The following is a 21,459-nucleotide window of genomic DNA, read 5'->3' on the forward strand; positions in this document are numbered from 1 at the left end:
TGTAGTTTATACACTTTTCTTCTACAATTTTACAATCTTATTATCACGTAATACTCTAAATGCAAATTGTAAAATTTACTTCTCGAAATTGGTCTTGTCATAACCATAAGTAGTCGTTATATTATAAAAGAGAATTTGCCAATATTAATAAGATTTCAATAATAATATAAAATGAAACGTGTAAGAATATTAAGTTGACGTCAAAGACAAATGCAAATGAACACATTGTCAGAAAAATGTCCATAGAACCTTTTTAATTTTCATTCTCCACAATCTCGTACGATTAGAATCGGAAACTTGAATGAAATACTCGGAAAGCTCTAGGCTAAGCGAAAGTTTAGCATGTGTCGCAGGTACACGTGCGCGGGCGCACGTGTGCTCATTTGCATACGGTTCTTTAATAGGCACACGTGCGCGTCGGTGTGCGTAAGTCGGCCTTTATGTTTATGAATGGAATTGTAGTGGTGACGTTGGTGCGCGGCACGTACGTGCGTAAAGTTATATTGATGACTCAGCCTCTGTCTCTTGTTGCACTCGTGATGCGCGATATACACATATTACGATCCTCGGAAACGTTGAACCGCCCCCTTCATCCTTTCACATTTGTATTTTCTTCACCGTGCCCTGCCGACCTTCTCCTATTTTTTTCTTATTTTTTCTTACCCCTTACACCTCCTGTTTTTCCTCTTTTTTACCTCTTTCTTGCTGGAAGCTTTTCAATTAAAATTTATTATTTTTGTTCGTTCGTTAGTGAACTAGTTATAATTTAGATAATTAGGCGAAATTGAATTTGACATTTGAACTATTTAAAAATCAATGTGATCGACTTCATTTTGTTAAAATTTCTTGATTTTATTATATTATTATTATTCTTCATTTCTTGATTTTAGACTGTGATTACTATTTACATGGGTTTTCTTTACATAGACATTTATGGAAAATTGAAATGGTGGGCTGAAAGGCTAAAAATAACCACGTCAGTTAAGTCTCGTAGATCTTCAGTTCTACGTTTAGTTCAGATCTTTCGTTTTATCGTTGTTCAATGACTCGAAGAAATACAGTGAATTTTCTGTAATAACGAATAGAGAACATCATTATTTTGAAATATAATAGCGAATTGATTTATATTTTATATCACTATAATTAAATATAAATAAAAAGGAGATATCCAAAATAAAAAAGAAATTATTTGTGATGAGCTCTTATTTCTCTGTGTAATTTTGATCACAAAGATATAAACATAGTCACATGATTTACATAAGATGCGTAAGAATTTTGGTCAGAAAATAGCGTGACATTAAATGAAAGTGAAATATTGTAGAATTTTGCACGTATCCTAAGTATTGATTGTTGAATGGCACGTGGCTGGGATAACAGAGTACACCCTGTATACATTGAAGTTGGGTAACATTGAATACCCTTCCTTCCGAGCGATAAAGTTACGAGAGCAGGTAAACCTCTAATTACTTGAAGCGTTGTTCGCAACTGTTACGTGGAAGCAACATTATTTTAATCCATCCATCAACTGGCACGAGTATGCTTATTGACATATGCACGAAACGATGTTACTCGGTCATTTAGACTCTGTGTGTTAACTTTCAAAATTTAATACGATACAATGTTATCCCCTTTCGAGGGAAGAGATTTACATTGTATATCGGTATGTCAGTATTATACGTACAAAATGCCTCGTCTACATTGAACAAGAAATATTTATGTGCACGTTAGACTTAAGTTGTCAAAATAATGTTGTAATTACTATGAGACACCAGTATGGAGAATATAATATAAGATTTGAATTAAATGGGAGAATATTTATAAAAATTGTAAAATATTGGGTCGTCCGAAAAGTTTCTTTCCTTTTATAAGGAAATAGTGGAAGCACAGGATTTTCCCTTTTGTATTATTTTATCGAATTCAAATTAGAATCAAACATACTATAAACTCTTATAATCCAAGTTCTACGCCAAAATAATTTACTTATAATTCTCAATGAGAATTTATTGTAAAAAGTCTACCAAATAAAAAAAAAAAGTATGATCCATTTTGTTCTATCAAAATAAAGATCACAACGTTTGGCAGATTAGGTTTCATGTTTGTATAAAGATGCGTTGTAAAAGACGTGTCTATAAAAGGATACTTTTCAGACAAGCCAAGTATAAATGGCAAGGATATAGGAAAAGAGGAAGAGAATTATGTGGAATTTCGTTGCCGCGAATCAGAGAGGCCAATGTTATTTCTTATAAATTTTCCTACTTAAAATATAGAATGAAAGGGAATATGAACAAATGTTTGCGACAGAGAACTATGAGCGATATTTTTTACGCAAAATCGTACCCGGATGGCTTTTTAACGGCACGTTATATAAATATCGTTATAACATTTCCTCGATTTTATTTCCCGATTTTATATTCGCGAAACAATAACGCACCGCGAAACGGGAATAATTTTTCCCTGCGACAATTAACCACGCGTGCTAGTTCGAACTCCCAAATTTGCCATTCGCGGCAATGTAGAACAAAAGCATGAGAAAGGGAGAGACAGAGAAAGAGAGAGAGACGGAGAGATAGAGAAAGACAGAGTAGGTTAGAATAAAAGAAAAGAGGGAAAACGGATAAAGATTAACGTGGCAACCATTTCGAAGACTAATTGCATAAACGCGCAAATCGCGCCTCTGGAACAAACTACTTTCGTTCATTCTCAGCGACGCGCGTATATCTCGGGCTACGCATTATCGTATTTTTCACGTAACGCGTTCATACGGCGCAACCTCGCCGCCGATTCCGATTTGCATATCGTATGAATAATGCATACGCCTCTAACAGTAACAAACGCCTCGAATTACCGCCAACACACGAATAGACCAGATAACTAATATTAATAATAATTAATCTTCCTTCTGCCGACTTGCGTTTCCATCTTTCGATAAATATTGTCACGTAACCTTTTTTTTCCAATTGCGTGAAAATTCTATCTTTATAATTGAAAATCGTAGAAGTAAAATATGATAAGTTAGACTTCTCTTGAGTTTCTTATTTTAGTCTCACTTTATAGTTAAACGAAAGAATTCTAACATTATTTACACTTTGCCTTTAAGTGAAAATCTGTTAGATTCAAATCGTTTCAAAATATAGGCAACTAATAAGCCTATAGGCAAATAATAAGAAAAGCCGAAAGATTAAAAATCCAAAATTAACACGTTCGTCGCCCAGCGTAATTCGGCTAAGTTTCCTGCGAGGCCCAAATGCGACCACCGGTACGCAGAACGTAAATAGAGCGACAAGCAGGAATTCATCGTTTATCGCCTTCGATTCATTGCAAAGAAAAGATTATTTATTTCTGAAATGGAGAAAGCGACGAGCTTTCCAGCTAGAGTATTCCGAGGGATCTCATGGCAGATATCTCGGATCTTTCATTTAGTCGAGAAGCATACTTGTGAGACGTACATCGGTGATTTTTTCCTCCTCAAAATGTTCGGTAAACAGCGTGAAAATATATTTGAAAGTGAGGAGAGTAGCGATGACGGAGTCTGTAACTATTGTTCGAAGTGCCCAAAATCACCTCAAACGTGTTTGGAATGTTTTAACGAATACCATGCGATATAGGATAATGTAATATATTATCTAGAATACAAATTAATAAAAAGTGTGGTATGTGTTTTTAATATTTCTATGTTGTATATCCTATATATAATATCGTATATTTAATTAACTCGAACAAGAAGAGCGTCATCCATACTTGGGTGACGGGGCTCCCATAGAAGTATACCCGTCGCATAGATATGTGCGACGTGGCGACGAACGTGTTAAGAAATTTCAGTCTTGGATATTTTTTCCCAATAATATTCTATTTTTTTAAAAAAAGATCAGGAAATTTCTACGAATCCAAAACGTTATAAACGATAACGATTGAAGAGGTCGTTTACTTTAATACTAGCGATTCATAGAAAAAGCAATACATGCGAGTCAGAAATGAAACACTCGCAGTTAGAAGAACGTCTTGCCTGTCGAGTTTCGAGTTCGAGTTTGTGTATCTGAAAGAAACGCGCGAACTCGGCCACTCGACTAATCGAATCACGAAACTAACTCATTTGCGTTAATTGAAACGGCGCGGCGTGCCGCGACGAGGTCTCAACGGTCACGAGTTCAATCCTATGGAGACCAAGAAAAAGATGTGTTTGTTTAATTAATTGGACCTCCTTTGAGCGAGTTCAGCCGCGAAGAACAATCCACCAACGTTACGACAATTTTGACACGTCCGAGCAATCTCGATCGATTATCAGGCGTCGTAAATTCATTAATTAAAGAAAGATGCTGTTATCTGTCGATGAAAGCCATCGATAATAGCACAGAGATCCTAATCTGGCTCAAAATAAAAAACGAGCCTCTCTGTATGTGCTTCTCTATCATATTGAGAATAGAAGAAATTTTCTTCGATCATCGTACTCTGTTCTCAACGTCAGATTTATGATAGTTGTAATTAGAATGAATTATAATTTCTAAGATAAAAATTCTCGAATTCAAAATTTGCATATTTTAAATTGAAATGTATTAACTTTTACGTACAGTGTTTCCTTTTTATCTTCGTGTAGCGACGAAAATTTCATTCCATTAGCAGCGTCTAATCGAAATGCAACGTGATCATCGATGAAGGTTTTCGAGAGTGCGAATATCGGACGCAATTCCACAGGATTTCTTGCCGGTTGTGGCGTCGTGCGAGAAATTAAAGCCCGTTCGCGTAATACCGTTACGTGACGCTACATCGCGTCCCGATCTCTCCAGCGTCGTTTGGTAATTTGGTTAATGCGAGAAAATTTGGATTATATCCAGACCCGTGGTTACCGAAACCGAACCAACCATTCGGCACGATTGCGTTACGTTGTTTGTTACAGTGTTAACTTCTGTATGTTAAATTCATGCAGAACTTTTATCAATATTTTTTTCTGTTTTATAGAAAATATTTTGAATTTTATTAGCTGTATAATGACACAGAATCCATCGTGGTCGCATTTATTTTGAAACAAATCTGACAATTTCTGTTTTATACAAAATATTTTGAATTTTATTAGCTGTATAATGACACAGAATCCATCGTGGTCGCATTAATTTTGAAAGAAATCTGACAATTTCTGTTTTATTCAAAATATTTTGAATTTTATTAGCTGTATAATGACAGAATCCATCGTGGTCGCATTTATTTTGAAACAAATCTGACAATTTCTGTTTTATACAAAATATTTTGGATTTTATTAGCTGTATAATGACACGGAATCCATCGTGGTCGCATTAATTTTGAACCAAATCTGACCATTTCTCTTTTATACAAAACATTTTGGATTTTATTAGCTGTATAATGACACGGAATCCATCGTGGTCATATTAATTTTGAAACAAATCTGAAAATTTCTGTTTTATACAAAATATTTTGAATTTTATTAGCTGTATAATGACACGGAATCCATCGTGGTCGCATTAATTTTGGAACAAATCTGAAAATTTCTGTTTTATACAAAATATTTTGAATTTTATTAGCTGTATAATGACACAGAATCCATCGTGGTCGCATTAATTTTGAAACAAATCTGAAAATTTCTGTTTTATAGAAAATATTTTGGATTTTATTATCTGTATAATGACACAGAATCCATCGTGGTCGCATTAATTTTGAAACAAATCTGACAATTTCTCTTTTATACAAAATATTTTGAATTTTATTAGCTGTATAATGACGCAGAATCCATCGTGGTCGCATTTATTTTGAAACAAATCTGACAATTTCTGTTTTATACAAAATATTTTGAATTTTATTAGCTGTATAATGACACATAATTCATCGCGGTCGCGTTTATTTTGAAACAAATCTGACAATTTCTGTTTTATAGAAAATATTTTGAATTTTATTAGCTGTATAATGATGCTTTATAATGACACAGAATCTATCGTGGTCATATTAATTTTGAAACAAATCTGAAAATTTCTGTTTTATACAAAATATTTTGAATTTTATTAGTTGTATAATGACACAGAATCCATCGTGGTCGCATTAATTTTGAAACAAATCTGACAATTTCTGTTTTATACAAAATATTTTGAATTTTATTAGCTGTATAATGACACATAATTCATCGTGGTAGCATTAATTTTGAAAAAAATCTGACAATTTCTGTTTTATCCAAAATATTTTGAATTTTATTAGCTGTATAATGACACAGAATCCATCGTGGTCGCATTAATTTTGAAACAAATCTGAAAATTTCTGTTTTATCCAAAATATTTTGAATTTTATTAGCTGTATAATGACACGGAATCCATCGTGGTCGCATTAATTTTGGAACAAATCTGAAAATTTCTGTTTTATACAAAATATTTTGAATTTTATTAGCTGTATAATGACACAGAATCCATCGTGGTCGCATTAATTTTGAAACAAATCTGAAAATTTCTGTTTTATAGAAAATATTTTGGATTTTATTATCTGTATAATGACACAGAATCCATCGTGGTCGCATTAATTTTGAAACAAATCTGACAATTTCTCTTTTATACAAAATATTTTGAATTTTATTAGCTGTATAATGACGCAGAATCCATCGTGGTCGCATTTATTTTGAAACAAATCTGACAATTTCTGTTTTATACAAAATATTTTGAATTTTATTAGCTGTATAATGACACATAATTCATCGCGGTCGCGTTTATTTTGAAACAAATCTGACAATTTCTGTTTTATAGAAAATATTTTGAATTTTATTAGCTGTATAATGATGCTTTATAATGACACAGAATCTATCGTGGTCATATTAATTTTGAAACAAATCTGAAAATTTCTGTTTTATACAAAATATTTTGAATTTTATTAGTTGTATAATGACACAGAATCCATCGTGGTCGCATTAATTTTGAAACAAATCTGACAATTTCTGTTTTATACAAAATATTTTGAATTTTATTAGCTGTATAATGACACATAATTCATCGTGGTAGCATTAATTTTGAAAAAAATCTGACAATTTCTGTTTTATCCAAAATATTTTGAATTTTATTAGCTGTATAATGACACAGAATCCATCGTGGTCGCATTAATTTTGAAACAAATCTGAAAATTTCTGTTTTATCCAAAATATTTTGAATTTTATTAGCTGTATAATGACACAGAATCCATCGTGGTCACATTTATTTTGGAACAAATCTGGAAATGCGTGTACGGTGGTTCGCCAGAGTATACGAACGCTTATAAGAAAGCTTTTATTCATATTTTACGTTTCATGGGAGAAACTTTGAAATTTCATTAGCTCTGTAATAAAATTCGCCTATCTTGATTAGACTGTGGATGTTTCTGCAAATTCATATTTTTATCAGCGCAAATAAAGAAATGAGAAATCCACGTCGAGATTTGTTTCACCTATTGAATATTACGATGTTTTATTGCGTACTTCGATTATATGATAGTAGCTATTTCTTCGTATTGTGCGTATTTTTCTGCGTTTAAATTTACGATAAATGCACAAAAATCCATGGTCCAATCGTGATGAAAACGAATTGGAAAATCGCTGTATTAACTAAATTATCGATCGAATTTCTTTCTGTATATAGTTTACAAGATTTATTTGCCGAATATAAACTGTTGGAGAATCACTCGTAACGATAAATCGTATCGCTATTTTGTTCAGAATAACGATCGATCGGTAGGTTACAAGAGAGGAAGCGTAATATCGGAGTGGAAAGAAATTATAACGACAGGGCATTCTATTTAGCGCGCGTACGATGTAAATCGTTGGCCACTAAATTCTCCGCGTATTTATTAGCTATTCGCCGGTGCGTAATGTGCCAGAACCTGGCTATTTATAAGGTAGCTATTTATCCGCCTCAGCTATTCAATTTTCGTCTTCCTCGTTCTTTTTAACATCTTGTTTTCTATTAACATCTTTAACATCATTTCGATGTGATATTGCTATTAATTAAAATGTAATTGTCACTCTTGATCTTGTTGATCACTCTTGAACTTTCTTGCTCTTACTCGAGGTACATATACTGACTTACGAAAGTATTTCTAGTACGAAAGTATAATGTCTCATCGTAAAACATTTTTATGGACATATCTATATGACATTTTTAAAAATATTAGGTTGTCTCTCTTTCGCAGACGTGTTTTTCACAACAGTGCACCTTCATACAAACGTGAAAGTCTGTGAAATATCGTGGTGTTTATCTCAGCAGAACAAAATGAATCGTACGTAATTCGACAAAATAATATAAAACAAAAGACGTTGTGCGTAAAATTTAAAAGCAATTTTACTTTGAACGAACGATACCATGTGAATTGTTGCCTTGACACTTTGAGGGTTTCTCCTGTGACGACACGGTGGTCATTGGTCACCGGAGCTTTTGAACTTCCTACAATTGTAAAAATTGAACGACAATTGACATTTAGGGCATTTTTAATATGACCCATAAATAGAAGATACTTTGAAATAAAAAGTGCCCCATGGAATAATTAAACATTTTTATTAGATCATCAATAAAAAAATGAGAACAAACCTTGCATCTAACGGAGCACCGTGTTAAAACACTTTAAACATAAATGTGGCTCATCCATACAATCTGGACGATAGGTGGTCACCTTTTTGGTCCGATTCTCAGCAATTTTTGATCCTGACTATTTAACATTTTTTTATAGCACTCTCTGCAAAATTTTCTTGCCAGGTACGCCTGTCCTTCTTTCTTCCGCATTTCGCGTCGCGATCTTTGTCGAATTAGTATATTTGACGGCTCTGGTGAATAGCATTGTGTAAGGTGCACTGCGAGTGCCATTCTAAAATCTAATACCTTGATTTTGGTTTTGGTTGCTTGTTTATAGAGTATCATCGCGTTTGAAATTGATGTATTTAGCAATAACTCTAAAGCTAATTTGATATACCACTTGAGGGTTCCTCTATGCGGTGTAGAGTATGCTATCGTTTGATCCCATAAATCTACAGCACATTTTCCTCCGTTGTAATCTACCAGTACCATTGGCTTATCACAAACAGAATTTTTTTTGCAGACCTCTACCATTTCAGCCGAATGTTTCGTCGAAATCATAACAATGTCATGCTTGTCTCTCCATCTTACTATTATACGTAGAATGAGCAAATACTGTTTACTAATATCTTCTACACGTTTCGACAATATATTCTGGACGTTTTGCTTACGACGACTAACGAATGCGAATGGTTTGTTGAAATAAACAAAACCTTGCTACAATATGTCGCTATCAACTGTTACCATGGCGCCACGGTGATCACCCATGACCGCCAATAAGAAAAACGGTCCATTGGGGAAGAATATTGTCTTGCATCGTCAATTTATTATTATTTTACCATTATGTGCTTTGAATAATAAAAATACTCCCGTGGCGTCCTGGACGAAACATGTGATTTCGGCGTGGCAAGGTGTTAAGCACATAATTTCTGTTAATGGTAATTCTACTAGTATTTTCAAGTTCCTTAATATAATGAATACTTGACTGTTTTATGTTTTAAATTTGTTTCAAACGTTGTGAACGCGATCATGATAATCATAGATACTGTGTGTCGATATACTAAACAGATAAATGCGCTCACGCATCACATATATTAAAATGATATACTAAACTCTTTCCTTGTCATAAAAAATGGCATTAAGTCGGTCGTGACTTTCCGTATGACCAGTTTCATTGTGAAATGGAATGAAACTCACGTGAAAAAAATTCCTCTGACATCCGTAAATGAAAGAAGGCAATGATTAATGACTTGGTTGGACAATCAGTGATATACGAAGTAGACTTTTAGAGAAGGAAACGAATTTCTCAAGAAGAGAAAGACAGATCGAGGCCACGAAAGTATTTCGTTGGTACAATAAAAAACAGTGGATGTTACGGTGCCCTTATCGTTTCGAATTGTCGAGAATCGTCAACGAAAAGTCTGTATGGCCGTCGAAAACGGAGACGACACGGACGCGGCTAGTAATATTGATTTCGTATTAACGAACGCCGATATACAGACGTTTCGTGGCGTTCTCTCATTTGTAGCGCGACGACCAACCTGACTGACCCTCCACAAATATTACCTTCGCTCGCGTTTCCACTTCGAAATCAATTTACTCGTTTGCGGTATTACTTTCGTTCGTCGACGATCGGAAGAAAGAGAGACAAGCAATTTGACCGACACGCGACGACGACAGAATCCTGGATTTTTCCACCCCCTCCCGTCCTCATAGTTTGTTTCATATAGTTATTAACTATCGGTACATGTTTAAAGAATGGGCAGTAAAATGTGACCACCTTTCTGTGTCATTTTGTCGGTAATATTGATAAATTTTTCAAAGCAAAAAATTGCTAGATTTATGAGAAAAATGTATCTTGTCAATTTTTGCCGGTTTTCTGGAGTAGGAAAAAATATTGTAGTTTTGAATTCACAGATTTTGTCTTTTTTTACTGCAGCATTTATTACATCACAAACTGCTGCGAGTATTATTTGTAATTATATCGCAATTAGCTCTCCATAGACAAACTGGTAATGGTCGTTGGTAAATTAAGCGAAAGTTCAAACTAGCTGCGTGTGGCCGTGCTTTTGAGGGGTTGAATAATTTGAATCTTGGGCATTAAACCTTCTTTCAAGAGTCTAAACCCTCAGAAAATTACTTTTTTAAATATTCATATTTTTTTCAAGCCCTTACTTGTTCAAATTTCACTTTAATTTACTTCCCGCTTTTTTATTTTTATCTTTAAGTGATACTTTTACGTTAAATTTTGAAATCATCCAGGATACACGTACACCATCGTGCGAGGAAAATTAATTCTTCACGTATTCTGTCTTAAAATTATTGAAAATCACCTGTCGAGCCAATATACAAAAATTTGCTCAGGCTTAAATTTAACACGTTTGGATGTAATTGAGGATCCCAACAGAATTTTTTCTAAGCTGTTGAAGAATATTCATAATAAATTTGGTGCGGGTACGTTGACTGCTGTGGAACTCTTTATAGAACATACAAACATTAATTTTTATTTATATATATAATTAACAAATTGTTGTATACATAACATCGCGGTAGAGACATTGATCAGATATGTTGTTACGTAAAAAGTCATCAATTTTGAGAGGAGTTATTTTTTTTATCGACTCTTAATCTTGACGAAAGAGTTGAAATAAGATCAAGGAGTGGAATAAATTTATTTCATCGATATTTTATGCTTTTTAAAAATTACAGTACATTTGCATTGTAATAGAATAGTAAAAAAATTGTTTAATTCATGGACTGGAAAATATATTCGTAGCATTTCATTTCGAAGCGAAATGATCGAAATCATAGTTATTAAAATATTCGTCCTTCCTTTAATTTTCCTGTTACACGTAACAGTATGTTGCAAGTATCTCGACATAGCCGAATTTGCCCGATATCGTTTCGATATCAGTCAAAGTTGCTCCCTCGTACGGAAACTTGGTCTGTTTGCACCAGGAACTTCTGAAACATGGGGAAATTAAATATTTACCCTCGGTTGCATATGGTGCACCGTTCACCGTGTACGTATAAATATTTATCAGGAGTAGCTGGCTGTAATCCCTCGCGAAATGGATGCTCCGTGAATATGAATGGCGATAATCGCGTGCACACTATTGTACTTTGTTCCACGTAAGCAGAACGGCTGTTTTCATTCATTGATATGGAAAATTGATTCTTGTAATATGCTCGAATTCGAAGAATAGAGTTATCGCAGTGTGCAACTTTTGCGAAATTCTGAATCTTTAATTTTTTCATATTCTTTGGAAATTTACAAAAGTTTCGCGTTATCGTGCAAGCTTGTGTTAGCTCAAGGATTATAGATGCCACAAAAACATAATTTTTGGGAACTTTAATAATTAAATCCAAAAAGAACAGAAACTGAAATTTAATTCCTTATAATATCACATTATTGTTTCTATCCTTAATTTTTTCATATTCTCTGAAAATTTACAAAAGTTTCGCGTTATCGTGCAAGCTTGTGTTAGCTCAAGGATTATAGATGCCACAAAAACATAATTTTTGGGAACATTAATAATTAAATCCAAAAAGAATAGAAACTGAAATTTAACTCCTTATAATATCACATTATTGTTTCCATCTTTAATTTTTTCCTATTCTCTGAAAATTTACAAAAGTTTCGCGTTATCGTGCAAGCTTGTGTTAGCTCAAGGATTATAGATGCCAAAAAAACAATTTTTGGGGACTTTAATAATTAAATCCAAAAATAACAGAAACTGAAATTTAATTCCTTATAGTATCAGATTATTGTTTCTATCCTTAATTTTTTCATATTCTCTGAAGATTTACAAAAGTTTTGCGTTATCGTACAACTGTTAGCTCAAGGATTATAGATGCCAAAAATATATTTTTGATGCATAAAATATAATTTTTTGAGAACTTTAATAATTAAATCCAAAGCTAACAAAAACTAAAATTTAATTCCTTACAATATCAGATTATTGTTTCTATCCTTAATTTTTTCATATTCTCTGAAAATTGACAAAAGTTTCGCGTTATCGTGCAAGCTTGTGTTAGCTCAAGGATTATAGATGCCAAAAAAACATAATTTTTGGGAACTTTAATAATTATATCCAAAAATAACAGAAACTGAAATTTAACTCCTTATAATATCAGATTATTGTTTCCATCTTTAATTTTTTCATATTCTCTGAAAATTGACAAAAGTTTCGCGTTGTCGTGCAAGCTTGTGTTAGCTCAAGGATCATAGATGCCAAAAATATATTTTTGATGCATGAAACATAATTTTTGAGAACTTTAATAATTATATCCAAAAATAACAGAAACTGAAATTTAATTCCTTATAATATCAGATTATTATTTCTATCAAATAAAAGTGGAATGTATTTTCGAAATGACTGAAATTGAACTCTGATTTCACGTCATATTGCTTACAGTCTTTCGTGGTTTTCAAATTGCATGTATTTTGTTAAATGCCACCACCATTTACACCTATAGTTGCGTCTGAATCCCATCGGTTCATTATAAATAAAATACAAAAATGTTGAGGGCTTTCAATGAACACATCGTTGACTATTAGGGAATGTGACATGTTAAAACTACGAGAACTGTTTCGTATCGAACCGAGAATAAAAAATGACCAAACGAAAGATAAAGGGCGAAACGGTGGCGCGTAATAAACGAGTAGAAAACTCTTCGGTTAACATGCAAATGTGACGGAGATTTCCTAATGGCCGAGTGTTTGCATTCTAATTGGTCGAGGCGGTGATATAGGAACTGCGGAGAATCGTTCGACAGCGAAATATTAATGGCACCTCGTATTTCTCTGTTTCAGATGTGATGGAGCCTCGTGGAGCCAGCTTTTACTATGAGTTGAGGCCCCGTAATTAATTGTGAGTATTTCAACATTTTAACGCGCTTTTCCTTACCTTCCATAATCGATTGTCGCTCCATATTTGTTCACAGCGTGATTTGACTTTAATACACAGGAAATTAAATTTTATTTTCTATTCTCAGCATTGACAATGATCTATATAGTAGTAACATAAATAATGTAAGCAAAGTTGGAAATTGAAAATTCTTTTTCTTCCGTTTAAATCGTTAAGAACAGTCGAAGAAATTAATTACGAACGAATAATCTTTGTAGTCAATGCTGGAACATAAATTAAGAAAAAGAACAAATTAATAGACCGCGGATTTCTATCCCATTTTATCAATTACTAACGATGGAAACACATTTCTTCTTATGTTTCTGTAAAGAAAAAATTAGAACCGGTTTTGCCAACAACAAATACGTTTAATTAATAAATTAATTAACAACCTGTTAAAGCACTGTATCATCACGTACATGCAACATAAGTAATCACAACCAAAGCAATAGAACCTAAATAGACGTTTCATGTGTTTAGGTAGATATTTTACATATTATTCTGTACATTTTTGCATTCTTAAATATCCATAAATAATCGTAGTTTATTAATTATTCAGCGTCAAGATTAAAATCGACCATGATTCAAGCATATCTAGTAACTGCAACGTTTGAAATCTCGTTTAAAATGTCACGCGTCTGTATTTCCAACAAATCTCCATGTTCCGTGACTGTTCGTCTCGACTTCTGTTCGCATTATACTCGTTCGTCGAAGGAGATGTAATTTACGCAGAGATCGAAGCGTCTACGCTGGTTTCATTATGGAAGGTTTAGCGAGTCGGCAGAGTCAAGGTCCATGATCTTGCGAATCCAAGTTCACGGGGATCGTGAACGTCCAACTAAGCAACCTTTCTCTTCGCCCTTGAATTATGCGCATAGCATTGAACCACGCGGTGTAATTATTATCGGTTCAAGAACGCAGTATTGTTTATGACAACGGCGACCTGTCTCCGGTTAACTCCATTTGCTAAGAAATGTCTTCTTTGTCCTCTTTCTCTATCATTTCCTTATATTAACCCTTTAATGATTTATTAATGATCAATTTAACGTACAAGTTAGTAAGAAAGAATAGCTACCAGAAGAATATTTCTACAAAAGTTGTTCGATGGGGGAAACTAAATGGTGGAAATCGTTTTCTGTAGATCGAGTGGTGGCGGGAAAATTTCAAAGTGAAATGAACTTTTTAAGCGAAACCGTATATTCCTTTTTAATAGGACGATGGAATTTGTTAAGACAAATTCGTAAAGACAAACTATATTCACGTTCATAATGTTTAAAGCGTTTGATGGTGCTGCATTAGTAGTTAAGGGTAAAATTTACAGAAACGGTTCTTTGAAATGGTCGTTTAAAGACATAACGAAAGAAAGAAGAGAAATCCAATTATTTCGCTGGTATCCTCGGCTCTGGTTCATCGAAACACCCAAACCACCTCTTTGCAAGCCAAATCGGAGCCGCGTAGCTCGGGCGCGCGTTCCGAGCTCCGGCCGGTCCACTGGCGCACGCACGATCGCTCATAATCGCAGGTAACCCGAGCAACACACAGAGAGGAGAGAGAGTGGATGCGCACACAGAGAGCCGTGTGGCAGCTAACAGAAGCAGCAGCGGCAGACGCGGTCGCTCTCGACGGAACCGGATCGCGCGGGTGTGTACAACGCGAGAGATACACAGAGAAGAGAGAGAAGAGACCGGGCCAACACAGCCGAGTGGAAGCGTACGAAAGTCCCTGTTAGCGACGCTCTATGCCCTATAGCATCCATATAACCGTCGTATTCGTGGCTGTTAGGGGTAGAGAGAGAGTGAGAGAAACGGAGATAGAGGGATGGTGGAGGAGGTTAAAGAAGAAAGATAGCGAGACCGCGATAGGAACCGAGCGCAAGTGAGAGGCAGATAGAAGTCGAGGGATGGTTTTGCTCTGGTGGCTCTGTATTGATTGCTACTCCTCCTCCACTTCCACCGCCTCCTGCGACCACATCTCTCGTTCTCTCTTTTTCTCTGCCTGAATTCTCTCTCCGGTCGCCGTGCTCTCCGAGCGTTGCCTGTATATTTCTCCTTCTACGCGTACCTGTCTCTTTTTTCCTCCCTTTTTCTGCACCCCCTTCCTCCTCCCGTTGGCACGTTCGCCAGCGTTCACCGCCACCCTTCGTTCCATCTCCGTCACCCTCCGCCTCTCCACCGCGCCGCCTCGTTCATCCGTCCCTGTCCCTCTGGCCGTTCTTGCTGGCCCGGTCTCTCCTCTCTCTGGAGCCGCACACCAACGCATCTCGTAACCGTTGCCTCTGCTACGCGCAACCATCAAGATCCGAGGTCCTCGTTGCCACGTATATCCGAGCGAACCGCTCCTCTTTCCTCTTCCAACCACCCTCCTTCCTCTATTTGCTTCTTTATCTCCCTCTCTCTCTTTCTTTCTCTCTATTCCTCTCGTTTGTACGTTGTTCGTCTCTGTTCCTCGCTCTCACTGTTCTCTTCTCTTCCTTCTCTGCGGAGAACCGACCAAGTTCGTCTGTAATTGACGCAGATGCGGCAAAGAGGGAGAGGGAGGATAGCAGAGACCGGTGACAGCGGCTTCGACGGCGGAAGCGCAATTCTTTGCGCTCCGCGTGGAAATTGATCGAACCAGAGCCGATGCCTCTGTAGAGGGGCAGGCTGTCTGGCATCGATACGAGACATGACTCGTTACCCACGGATAACGAGAAGTCTTCTTGCGTTTAAACACGGTTTTCTTCGCGGGTTAGATTCCGTTTAGTTTTGATAAATTCAGCATGCAGGGCATTTAAATGTTGCAAGCTGTGCTGCACAGCTTCCAGTGCTAGATCTCGAGCAATTGTTCTTTCGTCTTCGGCAAGATGTTGGTCGCTAGAGAAACATTTTATTTGTACTTGTTATGTCATGGTTGGAGCGTTGATCGAGATCAGAGAGTCGTCGTAGATTTTATTCCATGTGGCAAAATTCAAGGATTAAGCAAAAATGTAAAAGTCAGTGTAACGAAGATGAAAATAAAACCAATCTCGATTTCGCCCTATAAATGCCATAAATGCTCGCTTAATCCTCGATCGAAAGTTTAGAATCGTCATGTTTCTCGTAATGGTCGTGACAGAGTGTTCTGTGCTGTACAAAGGTCGATAATTCAATATATATATGCACATTACATCTTGTTAGAATTTAATCTTAAAGTTAAGATTAATAATCTGTGGAAGACACGATGTTTATGTTGAAATAATATTCAGTGATGTTTATTAAACAGAACTACAGAACCTGATGTATATAAGTGAGTGATATAATTCACAACGTATGGAAGAATTGTTAATTGTTGGCTAGTTACTCTCAGACTAGACTTAGGTAGTGACCCATGATCCCTTAAATACTTTGAACCCCACTCTCTATACAGTAATGAGTATGACTTGTGTAAGTGTCCTGTTTAAATGACTGTGTGATGTTTATTAAACAGAACTACAGAACCTGATGTATATAAGTGAGTGATATAATTAACAACGTATACAAGAATTGTCGATTGTTGGCCAGTTACTCTCAGACTAGACTTAGGTAGTGACCCATGATCCCTTAAATACTTTGAACCCCACTCTCTATACAGTAACGAGTATGACCTGTGTAAGTGTCCTGTTCTAATGCCTGTGTGGGTGCTGTGTAAGAGTGTTTGTGCCTATGCGTGTAATATCCTTGTATTCCAACAAATATATTTCTCTCTTTTATTCCATCTGATGATTTTTATGAAATGAACAAATTCTTCTATACATATAGATGATTATAGATAAATAATAGATAAATAGATAAACAACTTTATTATTTATTTATATATATACATAAAGCGCGATAGTTTATTATATATTAACATAGATCTACTACAATGTACCTACGATTTTTATTCGACGCTTACATTAATACATAATCTACATAAGTATTTTCGTATTTTGTTGTAAAAGTGATTATCTTAAACGTTATCTAAATTGTTGAAAATTCTTGTCAGCTATATATATGTATATCAGCACGAAGTGCTATTGCAAATTAGACATTACTCCTTACTAAAGATAATCCTTAGTTCATTACACACTTCTATCTAAATAATACTATATAAAGCCATATTAAAACCTGTTGGGACCTATGGGATCCAACTAGACTTTGGTAGTGACCCATGATCCCTTAAATACTTTGAACCCCACTCTCTATACAGTAACGAGTATGACCTGCGTAAGTGTCCTGTTCAAATACCTGTGTGGGTGCTGTGTAAGAATGTTTGTGCCTATGCGTGTAATATCCTTGTATTCCAACAAATATATTTCTCTCTTTTATTCCATCTGATGATTTTTATGAAATGAACAAATTCTTCTATACATATAGATGATTATAGATAAATAATAGATAAATAGATAAACAACTTTTTTATTTATTTATATATATACATAAAGCGCGATAGTTTATTATACATTAACATAGATCTACTACAATGTACCTACGATTTTTATTCGACGCTTACATCAATACATAATCCACATAAGTATTTTCGTATTTTGTTGTAAAAGTGATTATCTTAAACGTTATCCAAATTGTTAAAAATTCTTGTCAGCTATATATATGTATATCAGCACGAAGTGCTATTGCAAATTAGATATTACTCCTTACTAAAGATAATCCTTAGTTCATTACGCACTTCTATCTAAATAATACTATATAAAGCCATATTAAAACCTGTTGGGACCTATAGGATCCAACTAGACTTTGGTAGTGACCCACGATCCCTTAAATACTTTGAACCCCACTCTCTATACAGTAACGAGTATGACCTGCGTAAGTGTCCTGTTCAAATGCCTGTGTGAGTGCCTGTGTAAGGGTACTTATGCCTATGCGTGAAATATCGTTGTATCCCAACACATCTTTAAAGTGTTTAATATCCTTAATCCATCCTGTAGTTTTTAGACAAATAAACATCTTGCTTGTTAGCCAAAGGACTAAGTTAAACAAAGATTCTCATTTTCCTACGTGACCTATGATCCATCGAAAAATGATATGGTGTCAACAGACGCGACATGTTTCCCGTGGTCTGTTTCTCTACCATGTTTTGTATCCATTGAAGAGAATACTTCAAACAAGTGGGAACAGCATTTAAACTGGCGGCAAGATTCGCGTTGGGAAAACGGTCATAATTTAACGTCGATGACAGAAGGTAACGTTCCTTGACAGCAGTCACCTCGAAATTGACACCTGTCACCGTCACCTGCTGTCAGACGAGTATCCGACTAGCATGTGCATCGATAGCGTCGCAAAACAATATCGTTCTCCGTTATTGATTGATCGGTCGGCCTGCGGATTTTTCCAGCAATTATTAGAAACATTTTTTCGCAGTGGCAGGCTTTTTCCAATGGAACACGGTTCCGTTGTTTGAAATATAAAACGAGAAAAAAAACTATCCACGCTTCCTGGAGGCGTTTTTCGGATGGAGATCGACTTTTATGGAGAACTCGCGTTACCAAAATTGTTGTTCGTCGTTGATTGTAGTTTGATCTGCGTGTCAGTTACAAGGTACATGGCTTCTTCGTTTTCGTTTTCGAAATAGGAAAATGCAGGTAGGTGGTTTTTGTATCGCGTCGATGAATTGTGCAAGTCGAAACGATGGAAACGCGCGCAAACAACAGAGAGGAAAGATTCATGATAATTTTAATGAAAAATATTTAGAAATTTATGGATACCGGTGGAAATGAAGTGTGTATGGGTTGATAAAGAACACAGGATCGGTAAATACGCGCGGTCTTGATTAAACGATCAAAGTTAACAAATAAAATATAAATCATTATGCAAATAACCGACGATGGGGTTTATCATATGCGTCGATCGGTAAATAAATCATTTCTCTCTTTGTCGAATGAACATTGTACCCACGCATAACAAACGTGTAAAATTTCAGCGAAGATATAAAATCATCCGCTCTCTCGTGCCTCTGGATACCAGGACTTCGTTATTCACGCCTGTGTAATTTATCTTCTGGCAATTTTGCCGCGTATCAGAATTAAAAGTTACCATCTTCTTTTTTAGATTTTCCGAAACAGCGAATATTACCATTTTCCCATATTAGATTGATGTATGTTATTTTATATTTAATTTGATGAACCTATCCAATTTTATTCTATCGTTAAAAAAATACCAATCTCGTTTATTCGCTTTCACGAATGACGAGAATTTTCCTCTGTTTCTCTTACATGAGTTTAAATTTGGAAAAGCGATGTGAAAGTGCAGATACAAATTTATAATTCGCAGAAGCTTCAGGACATTTTCTAGACAGTTTCCTAACGCATGAATCATTCTACAAACAATTCTAACTCTATTCTACACATTTTTCAATCCTAAAACTCCTAATCCCTATGAATTATCGACTGTTATAAATAAAACTATCTACTTGGTCGTCAGGAACGTATCTTGAATCACGTAGAAGTTGTTGACAATTGTGAATCCTAATCGCCGAAATAAATCTATAGCAACGCTTACATTACGCTTGGAATTGATGTTAAAATAGTTTAATATGTGATTTGCAAGACGTTCGTCAATATACATTTGCACTCTCTTCTACGCCACACTACCAACGGTACAATCGCATTCATCTGTTTGACGAGATGCTGTGCACGCACATACTATGATTTTAAACGAGGCAAATGAAAATGAAGAGAGAATTCGAGTGATACAAAGCAGGGAATGATTTTTATGTGTTTATGGGGAATTTCGAACTGCCAAAGTGGACACAATATAAAGATGTGCATAGAAAATACCCAAAATATATAGCAATTACCTTAGCTACTTATAAAATAGTTAAAATCTATTTCCTTGGGAGCTGTCTATTACTTTGCATTTTTCATTTATTTCTTCACATAAAATTACTCTTCTTTCGGTCGTAGTAACCATGATTATTCGAACACTCTAACCAAAGTTACATTCTCCAATTCTGGGCTTTGAAAACGCAATTCAAACTACTCAAGCTGACAATCTTTCGCGTTGTATCAGGTCGTCCGAAAAGTTTCTCTCGTTTTATAAGGAAATACTAAATGCTCGACATTTTCCATTTTATATTATTTTATCGAACTACGTATGATCCATTCTGTTCTATCAAAATAAAGATCACAACGTTCGACAGATGTGGTTTCGTGTTTGTATAAAGATGCGTCGTTGTAAAAGACGTGTCTGTAAAAGAAAGACGCTTCCCGGACAACCTAATGCTTCCTCGATTTTGTAGAATCCGTTTTCGTCAACGAGCTGTGTCTTTCGTCGAAATAAGGGTGAGAGAAATCGCAGAAAGAATTGCGAATGAAAAATGCCGAAGATCGCTGAATTGTGAGAATTAAGGCATAGAGGAATAGCGTGGACATGAGCAATCTATGTGGTCGGTATGCTGTGCGGTTTTCTCTTTTGTGTTTGGTCGATGCAGAATTTGTACATAATTCGGTATACATACATATCTGAAAGGATCGTGTTGGATATTCGATTCGTTTCAAATTTGATAGCGCAGTTGCTCTTTCAGAGGTTTCATATATGGTACTCATATATGTGTGTCACTGTTACACGACTAATCTAGCGCAGCACACAAGTTACATACATCTGAATAGAAATTAATTTGTTTAAATAATAAATTGAAATGTCTTTTCGAAAACATTTCGAGCATATAATTTCTAATTTTTATATGCATTTTCCGATCGGTTTCCAACTTTATACATAGTCGCAATGTAATCGTAATAACCGCATTTCATTCAGCGCTCAGAGAATTCCTAAACGTTTCGTAATACAATATACAAATTGGTAAAAAGTTTCGATAAGTGAGAAAATACTTTTTTGAATTACCGTAAATCACTCAGCACGTGGCACACGGTCACTCACGAAAGGGGTAGAGTTTTTTCCATATGCGCAGGGTTGGAGGAAGTTTCATAGTCGTGTCTGGGTCACTATGCTTGGCAATAACCGATAAACTTTTCGCGCGATGGCGCAAGCAAAGAAGAAAAAGGGCCTTTCCCTCTGTGTAGCCGTGTGTTCAGCAAGATA

General features: G+C 35.4%; 1 protein-coding gene across 14 annotated transcripts in view; it reads left to right on the forward strand.

The window, feature by feature from the left end:
- Positions 1–21,459, forward strand: part of LOC132911009 (bromodomain adjacent to zinc finger domain protein 2B-like) — a 230,820-nt gene that overhangs the window by 142,831 nt on the left and 66,530 nt on the right. For all 14 annotated transcript variants that reach the window (XM_060967281.1, XM_060967280.1, XM_060967289.1 and 11 more), the window contains one exon: positions 13,336–13,393. The gene's annotated coding sequence lies outside the window, so the exon portion shown is untranslated. The remainder of the gene's footprint in view (positions 1–13,335; positions 13,394–21,459) is intronic.

This window comes from Bombus pascuorum, chromosome 9 (assembly GCF_905332965.1).
Source record: "Bombus pascuorum chromosome 9, iyBomPasc1.1, whole genome shotgun sequence".
Lineage (NCBI taxonomy): Eukaryota > Metazoa > Arthropoda > Insecta > Hymenoptera > Apidae > Bombus > Bombus pascuorum.